The following is a 6,145-nucleotide window of genomic DNA, read 5'->3' on the forward strand; positions in this document are numbered from 1 at the left end:
ACCCAGGTATCAGGCTGTTCTCACATGTTATGTAGTATTGTTGTCTAGCTTTTATGCCCATATCTCCTATCACTGAACTATTTAACAAGACCTAGTTTTATTAGATAGACTCTAATCTTAGTAGATGTGCTACTATTAATAGTTAACAGTTAATCTTTACCTAGTTGATAATTATAAATGGAGTCAGATTAGTTTAAATTAGTGTCTCACCTAAGTCTCATCTAAAAGTACCGGTTAGACGGAATACGCATTAGGAGGACAAGGCATAGGCCTGTTGTCGCCTCCTTTACAAAGTGGTGACCCCGACGTGATATCACAAGAATTGCAAGGACTGCAAGTGATCAACGTTATTCCGGCACAACCCGCGATGAGGTTTGAACTGGTTCTTTTCTTCAAGCTGTTCTGGTGAGTACAACCTTTTTCTTTTCTCAGCTTCAGGGAGAGTTTAATTGCACCCCATATAGACACATACAGTAGAACGGATCGGTATATCCATTGGTAGATCGGAGACCGTAGAAATCCGATGGGGGGAAAACTTTCAGTCAAGAAACACTTAAGACAGGGATATGAGAGTGTAGATGAGGAATTAATGGAAACATGTGGCGATCAACTACACCAGACCCTAGTTCGTTTGCGCGACCATGGTGTAAATTTAAGGTTGGATAACAGCGAAATCCTTGACTGGTATTGCACAGAAGGCGTCAAACTAAAACATAAAAGTAAATTTCGTGATCTCCCTGCCGCAATTGTATGGTTGCTTAGACGCAATGATTTAAAAACAATAGCCGAAGGTGAGCGTGTTTTAAACAACATCCAAAGCTTAGAGACAATGCGCTCAACAGAAATCGAAAAGCTGAGGGCACAAATTGACGCATTTGATTATGAAAAACATAGCTGGGCAAGACAAAGTGAGGTAATGGAATCTGAAATCAAACAACTCAGACAAAAACTGAACTTAGACAAGCGCTACACTTCCACACTGGAAGATTACTGCAACAATGCAGGCTTCCCCGTAGCAGCCATTAGAGAAGCTGCAGTTAGCTCAACTGGCATGAGTAGGACCACAGATGATAGTGAGGATGAGGATATTGCAGTTGTTACAAAGCTCTCTAAAACCTGTCAGATCTCTAACAACAAAATGTGTGAAGCAAGTCTGCGATATCCATTAGATGAAGAGGACGATGAAGATAGACCCCAATGCAATTCTCAATTGAGAAAGCGTAATAAAACTCACGTGTACCAAAGCCCAATTATCACCCGTTCAAAAACAGGCACATCTAGAAATTCTACCGTTAAAGTGTCCGTTGTCAAAACTGTGAGGGATGCAAATAATGACGTTACCACCATCACTCGAGCCCTTTCGTGTGATGAATGTTCCAAACACAAAGAAGTAGTTGGCATGATGCCTCGTCGAGGCCCATTTCAGAGTTACTGGGACAGGATAATGCTACAGGCGTCCGTTTACAACCTAGAACCCCGCGACGTATGGCAAATAATCTTGCTCACCATTCCCCAAGAGCTACAACCAAAAATGTCACATGATCTTAGAACAGGAAACATTCTAATTCGTCTCCCAGGAGAAACTACCAGTGACATCTATAACAGAATAAAAGAAAACTTGCTTGAATTGCGAGGGCCAACAAAAGCCGAATGGCACAGAATTATTGACAACAAACAGACCAACATGGAAACATTTGAGACGTTTGCAGAGCGCATGTGGGTAACATTTAGAGAATATAGTGGAGTCCCTGAGTGTGACCGTGACCATGAAATTTTACTGCAGATGCTGCGAAGCAATGCTGGGCCACAAATTCAGAATGCATTAGCTCTAGGTGGAGACCCACCACACAACACATACAATGCACTGATTGAATGGGCCACAAAAATAGAACAAAGATCAAAAGTTTACAAAACACAACCCATAGCTGCAGCCCATTGGAAAGCTGAAGGGAATAGTGATGCTATCGTGTGTAGCTACTGTAAGAGACATGGGCATGACAGAAAACACTGTTTTAAACTGCGCGATGAAACTCAGCCAATCAGTCAATCGGGAATATCTAAGTTTAGGGGAGCATTTTGCCCAAACTCAAAATACTGTCCAAAGTCAAGCAAGGCAAAAAACACAAGGAGGGGCAGTCCTTACACAGAGGTGCAGGACAGTCCTTACAAAGAGGTGCTAACTGCTATAGATCGGATGGGTAAACCATAGGGGTGCGTGGCCTCCATTGGAGCTGGGAGTGTCAGTCCTAGTGACAATCGCATTAAGATAAAATCTAATCTTGGAGGCCGATTAGTGAACATTTTGATTGATACCGGTGCAGTTTGCTCCTGTACAAACATACCACTTCCATTAACTAATGAAACCATCCAAATCAAAGGGATAGGCAAGGAGCTAATGACAGCCACCCGTACAAAACCAACTCGACTCGACTTAGGCTCAATAGTGTTGACTGAACAATTTTGGTATGTACCAGAAAACAGGGAGGGCACAGTGTTGGGCATGGACATAATGCAAAAGCATGGCTTTATTATTCATTGCTTGGAAAAAGAGATTGAGATTTGCACAGATAAGACTTCAAAGAACAAGTCCTGTGCTAGCATTATGTCCATTTCCACAACTGACCCAGTGCGACAGCTGATCCAAAAACAAAGTGACACAAGGGCTAATCATGAGCATGATTGTGACCTAACTGACTTTGAGGTCAGCATTGAAGGAAATTCACCTCCCCCACAGAAACAGTACAAAATCAAACCAGAAGCAGAAGCTTCTGAACACGGCACTGTCAAAGAGCTAGAAACTAGGAGTATAGTCAGAAAATGCGGCCCAGTCACAAATTCACCACGTTTACCAGTGCCAAAAGGGCTATCTCAAGCAACGCCAAATGTAGCCAACCCAGCCACAATTTTAATTCAATTACCTGATGCCTTGTCTTCAGGTTTGGATATCAAAAATGGTTTCTTGTCCCTTTACCCAAAAGACCAAGGGAAACTTGCGTCTCCCATAAACCAAACTCAATTTACATGGCAAAGAAAGTGTCAAGAACAACACATTAGTCCAGAAGCATTCCACAAGGATGCTTCAGAAATTCTCAGTCCGTGTGATAGCACAGAAGAGGTAACTAGCTATGTAGGTGAAATCCTACCTGAGACAAAAGGTCCGTTGTATGACCATTTAAACCTTGTGGATAATGTCATTCAGACTTGGGGAGCTGTGAGTTTTCAACTAAATGAGGAGAAAGCACAGATTGGACAAAATGAGGCTCAATACTTAGGAGACACGTTACCCCAAAACCACTGTGCACTGACAGAGGATAGACACAAATGCATTGCTAAACTGCCAAGACCAGACACACTTAACTCGCTCCAAAAGGTGTTAGGAACTGCTAATTTTCTTCGCGAGTTCATCCCAAATTTTTCAGGTGTCGTAACACCTTTATATGCATTGTCAAAAGGCAAATTGAAACCCTCTGAAGTACAAGACTGGACTGTTGAACATGAAAATGCCTTCACTGAACTACAAGAGCCTTTATGTGTTGTGCCAGCTTTAGGCCTGCCCAGTCCATCCAAAACATTCCACATTCAAATTGACACACACAAGAATACCCATGGCAGTGTATTAGCTCAAGAACATGGGGGAAAGCTTAGACCAGTAGTGTACTACAGTCAAAGAAAGTCTGTGATAGAAACTGAATTTGATCTATGCACACAGCAAGTCCTGGCAGTTCATTGGATGTTGACCACAACGGAGCCTGTTGTTGGTTTCCAGTCTGTTGCAGTGCACAGGGTGCATATGCCAGTTCAAATGTTGCTACAAAGAAAAATCAAAGGGGTTTCAGCACAGAAGTTTGTGCAGTGGCTTACTGACATTAACATTTGTGACATTACAACAGTTAATGACAGAATCTTACCACACCAGCCAAAAGAAGTACACGGACAGCCCCATTTTTGTGAACCAAAGTCAGAGACTGAAAGTTCTGTGCTTGGCAATGTGCCAGGCCAAACCAGACTGTACATTGATCTCAAATCTCTCTGTTGTCTTTGTTGTATGTACCCAGGTTTTCACACTGCCATTCCATGGATCCAGATGCCAGGAGAGTGTCCGGACCAGAAAACAGTTACCTGGGCCGGCGAGCCTTTCTCACTTGTAATGTCAAGTGTGGGAGATGGGTATGGAAATATTACAAGGAGCCATCCACACCTCACATCACACTTCCAATAATGCAGTCAGTGATATGGCTCCCCGGAGTAGCTCCGGAACCAATTTGTAACAACAGAAATTGTTATAGAGAGGGATCCACCCATCTCCCCACTCAGAATATAACCACCAAATTTCCAAAATCTTACAACATGTCCAAAAAACACACCACATTCCAAAATTGGCATTTTGAATTTGGTGTATCAGTTTGCATAATGGACTGGATCCTAAAAAGTCTTACTACACAGGATCTAGAAATAGCCACATATAGATGCACACATACAATCTCACACATATAGTGTACACAGACATGCTCTTTAACCCTTACTTCTTTCACAGAAGACCAACCCAGCCAAGAAATCCGGAACCTTCGTCTGCAAAAGAACCCTAAGCATGTCCTAAATAATTAGATTGAAACTTTGGACCTACACAGGCGGTCTATATATATGAAGGATATTAATTATGCTGAATTGTTATCCTCTTTTACAATGTATATTAGCACTAAGTGCACTGTTTGTATTGGATTCTTTGTAACTTTCTCATTTATCCACCCAGAACAGATTTTTTTTGAAATTCCACTACAATTAACTCCATAGAGGTTGTGGTGAAGAATCAAGTAATAAAATGGGACCACATTGTGGGGTATATGACTTTAGAAAACACTGAGACCTTGTTCACTTCTTGCATTTGCTGTCATGAGACTACTAGTTACATTCTTTGTACTTGTAACATTCTTAAAACTTTTTCACAGAACAACTCAAGGCTGATCAGCATCCAATCTCTGCATGGAAATGAACTTTTTCACCTACAGTGGTCTGACCTGTCAGGCAAATCACAGCTTCTGCCTAGAGATCACTTGGATGTTTCTCCCTGGTGGAACGACACCTTTTATGAGGAAAACACTTGTGCCCTGACAGAAACAATGGACTTAGTTGAACATACCATTATAAATATGGATTATCACATCACCCAAGCATAGGTACAGACGAACCTGGCCAAGAAGACTGCTGAGATCCTGCCCAGTTCATCTACACACTCGGCTCAGTACACTTACACTGGGTGGGATTGGGTGTTCAGAGGATGTGTATTTGCAAGTATGGTCACATTCACTGTCACCCTGATCCAGTGTTGCTATGTCCGATGTGCTCTTCGTTCACTCTGCAAAGCCACACACTTCGTGCCCAGCCCCTGCAGCTGTCAACTTCACAAAGACTGCAGGAGTAGACCTGGGATGGGGTATGGACTGAATTGGAATTGACCCCCGTGATCTTTGATTGGCTCTCAGGGGCCAAAAGGGGGGAATCTGTAAGGCTATTCCATGGGGTACCGTAATTGTCTTTGCACACCTCCGCTCCTCACCTCGGGCATTGTGTTGTTAATCAAATGAAATCATGAAGCCTGGCCAAAAGGGCAGTTGACACCTCTTGCTTGAAGATGGGGCCAAAGGGCAACTGACCATCTTGCTTGAGGATGTCTACTGAGCTGAAGAATCTTTTTAAATGCTGGATCTGAAATGTATCTTGTTAATATGAAATGTGAATGTCTTTGTGTTTGGTATCATTTTAATGGTCTCAGTGTGAGAAGTACAATGGTCTCAATGAAGAAATGTTAAAGATAACCTTAATAAAACATCTCTGAACTTTGGGAGAAATGTCTCCATTCTGGAGAGACACTCCCCTTCCTGCTCCTGATGGGTTTAGGATTGCCCCGTGATGATCAAAGGCCATGATGAACAAATGGTTGTGATAGTCGGTAAATAGTGCCAAATTCCAATCTCAATGTAAATTTGAGGTGTAATGTTCTGGTTGGATATTTAAGGAAAGCACAAAGACCTACTCTCTGAGTTTGTCTGGTAGTATGAGACCTCCCATGCTCTGCATGTAACCATCACTTCAAATATACCATACAACATTGTGTTTCAAATGTACTGTGCACTATTCTTAACTGTTA

The 6,145-nt window shown here is 42.3% G+C and overlaps 1 pseudogene; it reads left to right on the top strand.

Moving 5' to 3' along the window:
• Nucleotides 1-916: 916 nt before the first annotated feature.
• Nucleotides 917-5,873, top strand: LOC111188303 (uncharacterized; annotated as a pseudogene).
• Nucleotides 5,874-6,145: the final 272 nt, after the last annotated feature.

Source organism: Astyanax mexicanus, chromosome 3, assembly GCF_023375975.1.
Source record: "Astyanax mexicanus isolate ESR-SI-001 chromosome 3, AstMex3_surface, whole genome shotgun sequence".
In the NCBI taxonomy this organism is placed as follows: Eukaryota; Metazoa; Chordata; class Actinopteri; order Characiformes; family Acestrorhamphidae; genus Astyanax; species Astyanax mexicanus.